Below are 13,727 nucleotides of genomic sequence, written 5' to 3'. Positions count from 1 at the left end.
CAACATCAATTCGATGACTGAGTGCATTACAGAGTACACTAATTTCTGCGACAAAGTTGAGAAAATCAGACAGTCAGTCAGTGTTTCAATGGTAGATACAGGGTATATTCCACCTCTGTGTCCAATGAGAAAAACCTGGACACAATTCTCTCTAAATACTCATAGGAACCTGACTGACATCATACACCAGCTGAATTCCACCACTTGTTTCCATGATACTCTGTCAAAAGGGTTTTTTAAGAGTGTTGCACATTGTATGGCTTTCAGACATTTTGAATAAGTCTCAGCTTTCAGGTATTGTTCCTCTGTGCCAGTCTAGAGAGGTCACTTACGAACAGTTATAGGCCCGTATAAAACCTCCCCTTTCTTAGTAAAATCATAGAAAAAGCTGTTTTTCAACGTGTGTACAAACTCCTAACATTAAATAACTGTTTTGATGTTCTCCTTCACATCGCAGCACTCAGACAGCTCTAGTTAAAGTCCGTAATGACATCCGCTCCAACACGGATAGTGGCAACATTTCAATCGTGGTCTCACAGTGCTGCATTTGACATGGTTGACCATAATACCTTGATAGACCGGTTGAAGAACTAGGCGGGACTTTCTGGCACAGCACTTGCCTGGTTGAAGTCCTATGAGTTTTGCTACTTGGAGGAGAAAACTACAACTTACATAAGTCACTGGGGCTCGTCCGGGAATTGAACCCGGGACCTCTCGCACCCGAAGCGAGAATCATACTACTAGACCAACGAGCCATAAATCTCATAACTGGCAACACATAAAATGTTTTCTAAATTAAAAAAACAGATTCCCATGTCACATCATCATCAACATTTAGAAGCTCAAGCAGGGCTGTTGACATGCAAGTGTGACTGTGAGACTGTTAGATTGGGACGATCTCCATGGAAACAACATCAATTCGATGACTGAGTGCATTACAGAGTACACTAATTTCTGCGACAAAGTTGAGAAAATCAGACAGTCAGTCAGTGTTTCAATGGTAGATACAGGGTATATTCCACCTCTGTGTCCAATGAGAAAAACCTGGACACAATTCTCTCTAAATACTCATAGGAACCTGGCTAACATCATACTCCCGCTGAATTCCACCACTTGTTTCCATGATACTCTGTCAAAAGGGTTTTTTAAGAGTGTTGCACATTGTATGGCTTTCAGACATTTTGAATAAGTCTCAGCTTTCAGGTATTGTTCCTCTGTGCCAGTCTAGAGAGGTCACTTACGAACAGCTATAGGCCCGTATAAAACCTCCCCTTTCTTAGTAAAATCATAGAAAAAGCTGTTTTTCAACGTGTGTACAAACTCCTAACATTAAATAACTGTTTTGATGTTCTCCTTCACATCGCAGCACTCAGACAGTTCTAGTTAAAGTCCGTAATGACATCCGCTCCAACACGGATAGTGGCAACATTTCAATCGTGGTCTCACAGTGCTGCATTTGACATGGTTGACCATAATACCTTGATAGACCGGTTGAAGAACTAGGTGGGACTTTCTGGCACAGCACTTGCCTGGTTGAAGTCCTATGAGTTTTGCTACTTGGAGGAGAAAACTTCAACTTACATAAGTCACTGGGGCTCGTCCGGGAATTGAACCCGGGACCTCTCGCACCCGAAGCGAGAATCATACTACTAGACCAACGAGCCATAAATCTCATAACTGGCAACACATAAAATGTTTTGTAAATTAAAAAAACAGATTCCCATGTCACATCATCATCAACATTTAGAAGCTCAAGCAGGGCTGTTGACATGCAAGTGTGACTGTGAGACTGTTAGATTGGGACGATCTCCATGGAAACAACATCAATTCGATGACTGAGTGCATTACAGAGTACACTAATTTCTGCGACAAAGTTGAGAAAATCAGACAGTCAGTCAGTGTTTCAATGGTAGATACAGGGTATATTCCACCTCTGTGTCCAATGAGAAAAACCTGGACACAATTCTCTCTAAATACTCATAGGAACCTGGCTGACATCATACACCAGCTGAATTCCACCACTTGTTGCCATGATACTCTGTCAAAAGGGTTTTTTAAGAGTGTTGCACATTGTATGGCTTTCAGACATTTTGAATAAGTCTCATCTTTCAGGTATTGTTCCTCTGTGCCAGTCTAGAGAGGTCACTTACGAACAGCTATAGGCCCGTATAAAACCTCCCCTTTCTTAGTAAAATCATAGAAAAAGCTGTTTTTCAACATGTGTACAAACTCCTAACATTAAATAACTGTTTTGATGTTCTCCTTCACATCGCAGCACTCAGGCAGTTCTAGTTAAAGTCCGTAATGACATCCGCTCCAACACGGATAGTGGCAACATTTCAATCGTGGTCTCACAGTGCTGCATTTGACATGGTTGACCATAATACCTTGATAGACCGGTTGAAGAACTAGGTAGGACTTTCTGGCACAGCACTTGCCTGGTTGAAGTCCTATGAGTTTTGCTACTTGGAGGAGAAAACTACAACTTACATAAGTCACTGGGGCTCGTCCGGGAATTGAACCCGGGACCTCTCGCACCCGAAGCGAGAATCATACTACTAGACCAACGAGCCATAAATCTCATAACTGGCAACACATAAAATGTTTTCTAAATTAAAAAAACAGATTCCCATGTCACATCATCATCAACATTTAGAAGCTCAAGCAGGGCTGTTGACATGCAAGTGTGACTGTGAGACTGTTAGATTGGGACGATCTCCATGGAAACAACATCAATTCGATGACTGAGTGCATTACAGAGTACACTAATTTCTGCGACAAAGTTGAGAAAATCAGACAGTCAGTCAGTGTTTCAATGGTAGATACAGGGTATATTCCACCTCTGTGTCCAATGAGAAAAACCTGGACACAATTCTCTCTAAATACTCATAGGAACCTGGCTGACATCATACACCCGCTGAATTCCACCACTTGTTTCCATGATACTCTGTCAAAAGGGTTTTTTAAGAGTGTTGCACATTGTATGGCTTTCAGACATTTTGAATAAGTCTCAGCTTTCAGGTATTGTTCCTCTGTGCCAGTCTAGAGAGGTCACTTACGAACAGCTATAGGCCCGTATAAAACCTCCCCTTTCTTAGTAAAATCATAGAAAAAGCTGTTTTTCAACGTGTGTACAAACTCCTAACATTAAATAACTGTTTTGATGTTCTCCTTCACATCGCAGCACTCAGACAGCTCTAGTTAAAGTCCGTAATGACATCCGCTCCAACACGGATAGTGGCAACATTTCAATCGTGGTCTCACAGGCCGTTTTCGAATTCGCATACTGTACTACAAGTATACACTGATTTGGCCAAAGTGTAGTAAGTAGTATGCTGTATGTGAACAGAAGGAAATCTGCAGTGTGCGAAAAATACCCGGATGTTGTACTGATCTGGAAAAAAATCCGCAGCATGCTTCAGACAGCCTACCTCGCTTACAATATCCCAGAATGCAATGCGTCCTCGGCCGGGCAGCGCTTTTTTCTTTTTTTTCTCAAAGCTTTATTGAGAAAACAGCTGCATCGGACAGTGATGTGATGTGAAGGCAGAAAGGACTAGTTACACCGTGGAGAGGGAGAAGGAGGAATATAAATGTAAGTAACTTTAATATATAACCTTTTTAATTCCATTTAGTGTAAGGACAACGATTAAAAATTGTGGGTTTTTAATAGTTTGTTAGGTTTTTGTTAGTTATCTTAGCATGCTTGCTACGTAAATAAAAGTGAACTAAGTGTTATGACAACGTTATATATCGGTAGTTCGTTGTATTTTCATGAAATAACTTTCATTGCTGTGTTTTGACAGAGAATTTGTCCGGGAGCTGAAATAAATAGATGCAGAGAGAGGGTTTGGACAAGGAGGAAAAGATGGAGAGAGAGCTACTCGACAGAGAGGAGAAGATAAATAAAATAAAATGAACTTCAATAGACTGATATTTTCATTTCAATACATTTATTAAAATCCATTTCCATCCCTTATGTCATTTCATCAATGAATTTGGTTTTACTGCTATTTCAACATTTAAGATAAGATAATCCTTTATTAGTCCCACATCGGGGAAATTTGCAAAATATAGCCCAACTGGAATCGAACCCCCGTTCGCTGTATGAAAGTCGCTAATCAAACCATTGAGCTATAAGATATACAGCTCTGTTCTGTCTGTGGTATATATATATCCATCTAGTAACAACACGAAGCTTCACTTTATGTTCAGACAAACTAACGTGACAGCTACAACTGTTAGATTTCATCTATTAAACCAACATTTATTTCCTAAATGATTTATTTCAGCCGGCGACAATTCTCCACAGGGCTGCAGGTTTCTCCCCGGGACAAGGCCGTGGGTTGACCCGGCGATCGCGTCTGTTCTCCGGCCGTGAGCTGCTGATGCGGCCGGACCGGCGGCTCTTTTGATCCCCGAAACATCGGATCAAATTTCTACGCCTTACTTTTACGCCTGAATGTTAAAAGATGTTAAAACGTAATAAAGTGGCATATTAACAGCGCTACAGCTGGAATTACAACAGCTTCTAGTCCAGTGTTTCTCAATCCTGGTCCTCCTGCATGTTTTAGATGTTTCCCTGCTTCAGTGCACCGTGATAAAAGTACGTGTGTCATCAACAGAGTTGTGCAGACCTTGGTGACAGCTAATTAGGACCTTTAATTAGAATCAGGTGTGTTGGTGCAGGGAAACATCTAAAACATGCAGGACAGGGAACACGAGGACCAGGATTGAGAAACACTCTAGTCTGCTTTCAAATCTCATCTTTCGCTGATGTTTTGGTGCGAGATGCATTCTGGGATACACTGTAGCACACTGCTGTGTGAACGGTCTGCTGGAGCAGCGTACTGAATCCTTCATTCAGTAGGCAGTATTCAGTGCATACTTTGCAGTATGTAGCATATAGTGCGGTAGTGTCTGAATTAGAAAACGGCCACAGTGCTGCATTTGACATGGTTGACCATAATACCTTGATAGACCGGTTGAAGAACTAGGTGGGACTTTCTGGCACAGCACTTGCCTGGTTGAAGTCCTATGAGTTTTGCTACTTGGAGGAGAAAACTACAACTTACATAAGTCACTGGGGCTCGTCCGGGAATTGAACCCGGGACCTCTCGCACCCAAAGCGAGAATCATACTACTAGACCAACGAGCCATAAATCTCATTACTGGCAACACATAAAATGTTTTGTAAATTAAAAAAACAGATTCCCATGTCACATCATCATCAACATTTAGAAGCTCAAGCAGGGCTGTTGACATGCAAGTGTGACTGTGAGACTGTTAGATTGGGACGATCTCCATGGAAACAACATCAATTCGATGACTGAGTGCATTACAGAGTACACTAATTTCTGCGACAAAGTTGAGAAAATCAGACAGTCAGTCAGTGTTTCAATGGTAGATACAGGGTATATTCCACCTCTGTGTCCAATGAGAAAAACCTGGACACAATTCTCTCTAAATACTCATAGGAACCTGGCTGACATCATACACCAGCTGAATTCCACCACTTGTTGCCATGATACTCTGTCAAAAGGGTTTTTTAAGAGTGTTGCACATTGTATGGCTTTCAGACATTTTGAATAAGTCTCAGCTTTCAGGTATTGTTCCTCTGTGCCAGTCTAGAGAGGTCACTTACGAACAGCTATAGGCCCGTATAAAACCTCCCCTTTCTTAGTAAAATCATAGAAAAAGCTGTTTTTCAACGTGTGTACAAACTCCTAACATTAAATAACTGTTTTGATGTTCTCCTTCACATCGCAGCACTCAGACAGTTCTAGTTAAAGTCCGTAATGACATCCGCTCCAACACGGATAGTGGCAACATTTCAATCGTGGTCTCACAGTGCTGTATTTGACATGGTTGACCATAATACCTTGATAGACCGGTTGAAGAACTAGGTGGGACTTTCTGGCACAGCACTTGCCTGGTTGAAGTCCTATGAGTTTTGCTACTTGGAGGAGAAAACTACAACTTACATAAGTCACTGGGGCTCGTCCGGGAATTGAACCCGGGACATCTCGCACCCTAAGCGAGAATCATACTACTAGACCAACGAGCCATAAATCTCGTAACTGGCAACACATAAAATGTTTTGTAAATTAAAAAAACAGATTCCCATGTCACATCATCATCAACATTTAGAAGCTCAAGCAGGGCTGTTGACATGCACGTGTGACTGTGAGACTGTTAGATTGGGACGATCTCCATGGAAACAACATCAATTCGATGATTGATTGCATTACAGAGTACACTAATTTCTGCGACAAAGTTGAGAAAATCAGAAAGTCAGTCAGTGTTTCAATGGTAGATACAGGGTATATTCCACCTCTGTGTCCAATGAGAAAAACCTGGACACAATTCTCTCTAAATACTCATAGGAACCTGGCTGACATCATACACCAGCTGAATTCCACCACTTGTTGCCATGATACTCTGTCAAAAGGGTTTTTTAAGAGTGTTGCACATTGTATGGCTTTCAGACATTTTGAATAAGTCTCAGCTTTCAGGTATTGTTCCTCTGTGCCAGTCTAGAGAGGTCACTTACGAACAGCTATAGGCCCGTATAAAACCTCCCCTTTCTTAGTAAAATCATAGAAAAAGCTGTTTTTCAACGTGTGTACAAACTCCTAACATTAAATAACTGTTTTGATGTTCTCCTTCACATCGCAGCACTCAGACAGTTCTAGTTAAAGTCCGTAATGACATCCGCTCCAACACGGATAGTGGCAACATTTCAATTGTGGTCTCACAGTGCTGCATTTGACATGGTTGACCATAATACCTTGATAGACCGGTTGAAGAACTAGGTGGGACTTTCTGGCACAGCACTTGCCAGGTTGAAGTCCTATGAGTTTTGCTACTTGCAGGAGAAAACTACAACTTACATAAGTCACTGGGGCTCGTCCGGGAATTGAACCCGGGACCTCTCGCACCCGAAGCGAGAATCATACTACTAGACCAACGAGCCATAAATCTCATAACTGGCAACACATAAAATGTTTTGTAAATTAAAAAAACAGATTCCCATGTCACATCATCATCAACATTTAGAAGCTCAAGCAGGGCTGTTGACATGCAAGTGTGACTGTGAGACTGTTAGATTGGGACGATCTCCATGGAAACAACATCAATTCGATGACTGAGTGCATTACAGAGTACACTAATATCTGCGACAAAGTTGAGAAAATCAGACAGTCAGTCAGTGTTTCAATGGTAGATACAGGGTATATTCCACCTCTGTGTCCAATGAGAAAAACCTGGACACAATTCTCTCTAAATACTCATAGGAACCTGGCTGACATCATACACCAGCTGAATTCCACCACTTGTTGCCATGATACTCTGTCAAAAGGGTTTTTTAAGAGTGTTGCACATTGTATGGCTTTCAGACATTTTGAATAAGTCTCAGCTTTCAGGTATTGTTCCTCTGTGCCAGTCTAGAGAGGTCACTTACGAACAGCTATAGGCCCGTATAAAACCTTCCCGTTTCTTAGTAAAATCATAGAAAAAGCTGTTTTTCAACGTGTGTACAAACTCCTAACATTAAATAACTGTTTTGATGTTCTCCTTCACATCGCAGCACTCAGACAGTTGTAGTTAAAGTCCGTAATGACATGCGCTCCAATACGGCTAGTGGCAACATTTCAATCGTGGTCTCACAGTGCTGCATTTGACATGGTTGACCATAATACCTTGATAGACCGGTTGAAGAACTAGGTGGGACTTTCTGGCACAGCACTTGCCTGGTTGAAGTCCTATGAGTTTTGCTACTTGGAGGAGAAAACTACAACTTACATAAGTCACTGGGGCTCGTCCGGGAATTGAACCCGGGACCTCTCGCACCCAAAGCAAGAATCATACTACTAGACCAACGAGCCATAAATCTCATAACTGGCAACACATAAAATGTTTTGTAAATTAAAAAAACAGATTCCCATGTCACATCATCATCAACATTTAGAAGCTCAAGCAGTGCTGTTGACATGCAAGTGTGACTGTGAGACTGTTAGATTGGGACGATCTCCATGGAAACAACATCAATTCGATGACTGAGTGCATTACAGAGTACACTAATTTCTGCGACAAAGTTGAGAAAATCAGACAGTCAGTCAGTGTTTCAATGGTAGATACAGGGTATATTCCACCTCTGTGTCCAATGAGAAAAACCTGGACACAATTCTCTCTAAATACTCATAGGAACCTGGCTGACATCATACACCAGCTGAATTCCACCACTTGTTGCCATGATACTCTGTCAAAAGGGTTTTTTAAGAGTGTTGCACATTGTATGGCTTTCAGACATTTTGAATAAGTCTCAGCTTTCAGGTATTGTTCCTCTGTGCCAGTCTAGAGAGGTCACTTACGAACAGCTATAGGCCCGTATAAAACCTCCCCTTTCTTAGTAAAATCATAGAAAAAGCTGTTTTTCAACGTGTGTACAAACTCCTAACATTAAATAACTGTTTTGATGTTCTCCTTCACATCGCAGCACTCAGGCAGTTCTAGTTAAAGTCCGTAATGACATCCGCTCCAACACGGATAGTGGCAACATTTCAATTGTGGTCTCACAGTGCTGCATTTGACATGGTTGACCATAATACCTTGATAGACCGGTTGAAGAACTAGGTGGGACTTTCTGGCACAGCACTTGCCAGGTTGAAGTCCTATGAGTTTTGCTACTTGGAGGAGAAAACTACAACTTACATAAGTCACTGGGGCTCGTCCGGGAATTGAACCCGGGACCTCTCGCACCCTAAGCGAGAACCATACTACTAGACCAACGAGCCATAAATCTCTTAACTGGCAACACATAAAATGTTTTGTAAATTAAAAAAACAGATTCCCATGTCACATCATCATCAACATTTAGAAGCTCAAGCAGGGCTGTTGACATGCAAGTGTGACTGTGAGACTGTTAGATTGGGACGATCTCCATGGAAACAACATCAATTCGATGACTGAGTGCATTACAGAGTACACTAATTTCTGCGACAAAGTTGAGAAAATCAGACAGTCAGTCAGTGTTTCAATGGTAGATACAGGGTATATTCCACCTCTGTGTCCAATGAGAAAAACCTGGACACAATTCTCTCTAAATACTCATAGGAACCTGGCTGACATCATACACTAGCTGAATTCCACCACTTGTTGCCATGATACTCTGTCAAAAGGGTTTTTTAAGAGTGTTGCACATTGTATGGCTTTCAGACATTTTGAATAAGTCTCAGCTTTCAGGTATTGTTCCTCTGTGCCAGTCTAGAGAGGTCACTTACGAACAGCTATAGGCCCGTATAAAACCTCCCCTTTCTTAGTAAAATCATAGAAAAAGCTGTTTTTCAACGTGTGTACAAACTCCTAACATTAAATAACTGTTTTGATGTTCTCCTTCACATCGCAGCACTCAGACAGTTCTAGTTAAAGTCCGTAATGACATCCGCTCCAACACGGCTAGTGGCAACATTTATATCGTGGTCTCACAGTGCTGCATTTGACATGGTTGACCATAATACCTTGATAGACCGGTTGAAGAACTAGGTGGGACTTTCTGGCACAGCACTTGCCTGGTTGAAGTCCTATGAGTTTTGCTACTTGGAGGAGAAAACTACAACTTACATAAGTCACTGGGGCTCGTCCGGGAATTGAACCCGGGACCTCTCGCACCCAAAGCAAGAATCATACTACTAGACCAGCGAGCCATAAATCTCATAACTGGCAACACATAAAATGTTTTGTAAATTAAAAAAACAGATTCCCATGTCACATCATCATCAACATTTAGAAGCTCAAGCAGGGCTGTTGACATGCAAGTGTGACTGTGAGACTGTTAGATTGGGACGATCTCCATGGAAACAACATCAATTCGATGACTGAGTGCATTACAGAGTACACTAATTTCTGCGACAAAGTTGAGAAAATCAGACAGTCAGTCAGTGTTTCAATGGTAGATACAGGGTATATTCCACCTCTGTGTCCAATGAGAAAAACCTGGACACAATTCTCTCTAAATACTCATAGGAACCTGGCTGACATCATACACCAGCTGAATTCCACCACTTGTTGCCATGATACTCTGTCAAAAGGGTTTTTTAAGAGTGTTGCACATTGTATGGCTTTCAGACATTTTGAATAAGTCTCAGCTTTCAGGTATTGTTCCTCTGTGCCAGTTCTAGAGAGGTCACTTACGAACAGCTATAGGCCCGTATAAAACCTCCCCTTTCTTAGTAAAATCATAGAAAAAGCTGTTTTTCAACGTTGGTACAAACTCCTAACATTAAATAACTGTTTTGATGTTCTCCTTCACATCGCAGCACTGAGACAGTTGTAGTTAAAGTCTGTAATGACATGCGCTCCAATACGGCTAGTGGCAACATTTCAATCGTGGTCTCACAGTGCTGCATTTGACATGGTTGACCATAATACCTTGATAGACCGGTTGAAGAACTAGGTGGGTCTTTCTGGCACAGCACTTGCCTGGTTGAAGTCCTATGAGTTTTGCTACTTGGAGGAGAAAACTACAACTTACATAAGTCACTGGGGCTCGTCCGGGAATTGAACCCGGGACCTCTCGCACCCTAAGCGAGAACCATACTACTAGACCAACGAGCCATAAATCTCTTAACTGGCAACACATAAAATGTTTTGTAAATTAAAAAAACAGATTCCCATGTCACATCATCATCAACATTTAGAAGCTCAAGCAGGGCTGTTGACATGCAAGTGTGACTGTGAGACTGTTAGATTGGGACGATCTCCATGGAAACAACATCAATTCGATGACTGAGTGCATTACAGAGTACACTAATTTCTGCGACAAAGTTGAGAAAATCAGACAGTCAGTCAGTGTTTCAATGGTAGATACAGGGTATATTCCACCTCTGTGTCCAATGAGAAAAACCTGGACACAATTCTCTCTAAATACTCATAGGAACCTGGCTGACATCATACACTAGCTGAATTCCACCACTTGTTGCCATGATACTCTGTCAAAAGGGTTTTTTAAGAGTGTTGCACATTGTATGGCTTTCAGACATTTTGAATAAGTCTCAGCTTTCAGGTATTGTTCCTCTGTGCCAGTCTAGAGAGGTCACTTACGAACAGCTATAGGCCCGTATAAAACCTCCCCTTTCTTAGTAAAATCATAGAAAAAGCTGTTTTTCAACGTGTGTACAAACTCCTAACATTAAATAACTGTTTTGATGTTCTCCTTCACATCGCAGCACTCAGACAGTTCTAGTTAAAGTCCGTAATCAAAACCGCTCCAACACGGATAGTGGCAACATTTCAATCGTGGTCTCACAGTGCTGCATTTGACATGGTTGACCATAATACCTTGATAGATCGGTTGAAGAACTAGGTGGGACTTTCTGGCACAGCCCTTGCCAGGTTGAAGTCCTATTAGTTTTGCTACTTGGAGGAGAAAACTACAACTTACATAAGTCACTGGGGCTCGTCCGGGAATTGAACCCGGGACCTCTCGCACCCTAAGCCAGAATCATACTACTAGACCAACGAGCCATAAATCTCATAACTGGCAACACATAAAATGTTTTCTAAATTAAAAAAAACAGATTCCCATGTCACATCATCATCAACATTTAGAAGCTCAAGCAGGGCTGTTGACATGCAAGTGTGACTGTGAGACTGTTAGATTGGGACGATCTCCATGGAAACAACATCAATTCGATGACTGAGTGCATTACAGAGTACACTAATTTCTGCGACAAAGTTGAGAAAATCAGACAGTCAGTCAGTGTTTCAATGGTAGATACAGGGTATATTCCACCTCTGTGTTCCTTGAGAAACCTGGACACAATTCTCTCTAAATACTCATAGGAACCTGGCTGACATCATACACCAGCTGAATTCCACCACTTGTTGCCATGATACTCTGTCAAAAGGGTTTTTTAAGAGTGTTGCACATTGTATGGCTTTCAGACATTTTGAATAAGTCTCAGCTTTCAGGTATTGTTCCTCTGTGCCAGTCTAGAGAGGTCACTTACGAACAGCTATAGGCCCGTATAAAACCTCCCCTTTCTTAGTAAAATCATAGAAAAAGCTGTTTTTCAACGTGTGTACAAACTCCTAACATTAAATAACTGTTTTGATGTTCTCCTTCACATCGCAGCACTCAGACAGTTCTAGTTAAAGTCCGTAATGACATCCGCTCCAACACGGATAGTGGCAACATTTCAATCGTGGTCTCACAGTGCTGCATTTGACATGGTTGACCATAACACCTTGATAGACGGGTTGAAGAACTAGGTGGGACTTTCTGGCACAGCACTTGCCTGGTTGAAGTCCTATGAGTTTTGCTACTTGGAAGAGAAAACTACAACTTACATAAGTCACTGGGGCTCGTCCGGGAATTGAACCCGGGACCTCTCGCACCCGAAGCGAGAATCATACTACTAGCCCAACGAGCCATAAATCTCATAACTGGCAACACATAAAATGTTTTCTAAATTAAAAAAAACAGATTCCCATGTCACATCATCATCAACATTTAGAAGCTCAAGCAGGGCTGTTGACATGCAAGTGTGACTGTGAGACTGTTAGATTGGGACGATCTCCATGGAAACAACATCAATTCGATGACTGAGTGCATTACAGAGTACACTAATATCTGCGACAAAGTTGAGAAAATCAGACAGTCAGTCAGTGTTTCAATGGTAGATACAGGGTATATTCCACCTCTGTGTCCAATGAGAAAAACCTGGACACAATTCTCTCAAAATACTCATAGGACCCTGGCTGACATCATACACCAGCTGAATTCCACCACTTGTTGCCATGATACTCTGTCAAAAGGGTTTTTTAAGAGTGTTGCACATTGTATGGCTTTCAGACATTTTGAATAAGTCTCAGCTTTCAGGTATTGTTCCTCTGTGCCAGTCTAGAGAGGTCACTTACGAACAGCTATAGGCCCGTATAAAACCTCCCCTTTCTTAGTAAAATCATAGAAAAAGCTGTTTTTCAACGTGTGTACAAACTCCTAACATTAAATAACTGTTTTGATGTTCTCCTTCACATCGCAGCACTCAGGCAGTTCTAGTTAAAGTCCGTAATGACATCCGCTCCAACACGGATAGCGGCAACATTTCAATCGTGGTCTCACAGTGCTGCATTTGACATGGTTGACCATAATACCTTGATAGACCGGTTGAAGAACTAGGTGGGACTTTCTGGCACAGCACTTGCCCGGTTGAAGTCCTATGAGTTTTGCTACTTGGAGGAGAAAACTACAACTTAAATAAGTCACTGGGGCTCGTCCGGGAATTGAACCCGGGACCTCTCGCACCCTAAGCGAGAATCATACTACTAGACCAACGAGCCATAAATCTCAGAACTGGCAACACATAAAATGTTTTCTAAATTAAAAAAACAGATTCCCATGTCACATCATCATCAACATTTAGAAGCTCAAGCAGGGCCGTTGACGTGCAAGTGTGACTGTGAGACTGTTAGATTGGGACGATCTCCATGGAAACAACATCAATTCGATGACTGAGTGCATTACAGAGTACACTAATTTCTGCGACAAAGTTGAGAAAATCAGACAGTCAGTCAGTGTTTCAATGGTAGATACAGGGTATATTCCACCTCTGTGTCCAATGAGAAAAACCTGGACACAATTCTCTCTAAATACTCATAGGAACCTGGCTAACATCATACACCAGCTGAATTCCACCAATGGTTGCCATGATACTCTGTCAAAAGGG

The 13,727-nt window shown here is 41.8% G+C and overlaps 13 non-coding genes across 13 annotated transcripts; all 13 read right to left on the bottom strand.

Annotated features, from left to right (window-relative positions):
• Positions 1–683: 683 nt before the first annotated feature.
• Positions 684–755, bottom strand: trnap-cgg (transfer RNA proline (anticodon CGG)). Its single transcript has one exon. It is a non-coding gene; the product is annotated as a tRNA-Pro (tRNA).
• An 837-nt stretch (positions 756–1,592) lies between these two features.
• Positions 1,593–1,664, bottom strand: trnap-cgg (transfer RNA proline (anticodon CGG)). Its single transcript has one exon. It is a non-coding gene; the product is annotated as a tRNA-Pro (tRNA).
• Positions 1,665–2,501: 837 nt separating this feature from the next.
• Positions 2,502–2,573, bottom strand: trnap-cgg (transfer RNA proline (anticodon CGG)). Its single transcript has one exon. It is a non-coding gene; the product is annotated as a tRNA-Pro (tRNA).
• Positions 2,574–5,086: 2,513 nt separating this feature from the next.
• Positions 5,087–5,158, bottom strand: trnap-ugg (transfer RNA proline (anticodon UGG)). Its single transcript has one exon. It is a non-coding gene; the product is annotated as a tRNA-Pro (tRNA).
• An 837-nt stretch (positions 5,159–5,995) lies between these two features.
• Positions 5,996–6,067, bottom strand: trnap-agg (transfer RNA proline (anticodon AGG)). The gene has a single exon. It is a non-coding gene; the product is annotated as a tRNA-Pro (tRNA).
• Positions 6,068–6,904: 837 nt separating this feature from the next.
• Positions 6,905–6,976, bottom strand: trnap-cgg (transfer RNA proline (anticodon CGG)). The gene has a single exon. It is a non-coding gene; the product is annotated as a tRNA-Pro (tRNA).
• Positions 6,977–7,814: 838 nt separating this feature from the next.
• trnap-ugg (transfer RNA proline (anticodon UGG)) lies at positions 7,815–7,886 on the bottom strand. The gene has a single exon. It is a non-coding gene; the product is annotated as a tRNA-Pro (tRNA).
• An 837-nt stretch (positions 7,887–8,723) lies between these two features.
• trnap-agg (transfer RNA proline (anticodon AGG)) lies at positions 8,724–8,795 on the bottom strand. The gene has a single exon. It is a non-coding gene; the product is annotated as a tRNA-Pro (tRNA).
• An 837-nt stretch (positions 8,796–9,632) lies between these two features.
• On the bottom strand, positions 9,633–9,704 carry trnap-ugg (transfer RNA proline (anticodon UGG)). The gene has a single exon. It is a non-coding gene; the product is annotated as a tRNA-Pro (tRNA).
• Positions 9,705–10,542: 838 nt separating this feature from the next.
• trnap-agg (transfer RNA proline (anticodon AGG)) lies at positions 10,543–10,614 on the bottom strand. The gene has a single exon. It is a non-coding gene; the product is annotated as a tRNA-Pro (tRNA).
• An 837-nt stretch (positions 10,615–11,451) lies between these two features.
• Positions 11,452–11,523, bottom strand: trnap-agg (transfer RNA proline (anticodon AGG)). Its single transcript has one exon. It is a non-coding gene; the product is annotated as a tRNA-Pro (tRNA).
• An 836-nt stretch (positions 11,524–12,359) lies between these two features.
• Positions 12,360–12,431, bottom strand: trnap-cgg (transfer RNA proline (anticodon CGG)). Its single transcript has one exon. It is a non-coding gene; the product is annotated as a tRNA-Pro (tRNA).
• Positions 12,432–13,269: 838 nt separating this feature from the next.
• On the bottom strand, positions 13,270–13,341 carry trnap-agg (transfer RNA proline (anticodon AGG)). Its single transcript has one exon. It is a non-coding gene; the product is annotated as a tRNA-Pro (tRNA).
• Positions 13,342–13,727: the final 386 nt, after the last annotated feature.

The sequence above is a fragment of the Cololabis saira genome, unplaced genomic scaffold, assembly GCF_033807715.1.
Source record: "Cololabis saira isolate AMF1-May2022 unplaced genomic scaffold, fColSai1.1 scf059, whole genome shotgun sequence".
In the NCBI taxonomy this organism is placed as follows: domain Eukaryota; kingdom Metazoa; phylum Chordata; class Actinopteri; order Beloniformes; family Belonidae; genus Cololabis; species Cololabis saira.
The sequence above is the reverse complement of the archived record's forward strand: the minus strand, read 5'-3'. Positions and strand labels throughout refer to the sequence as shown.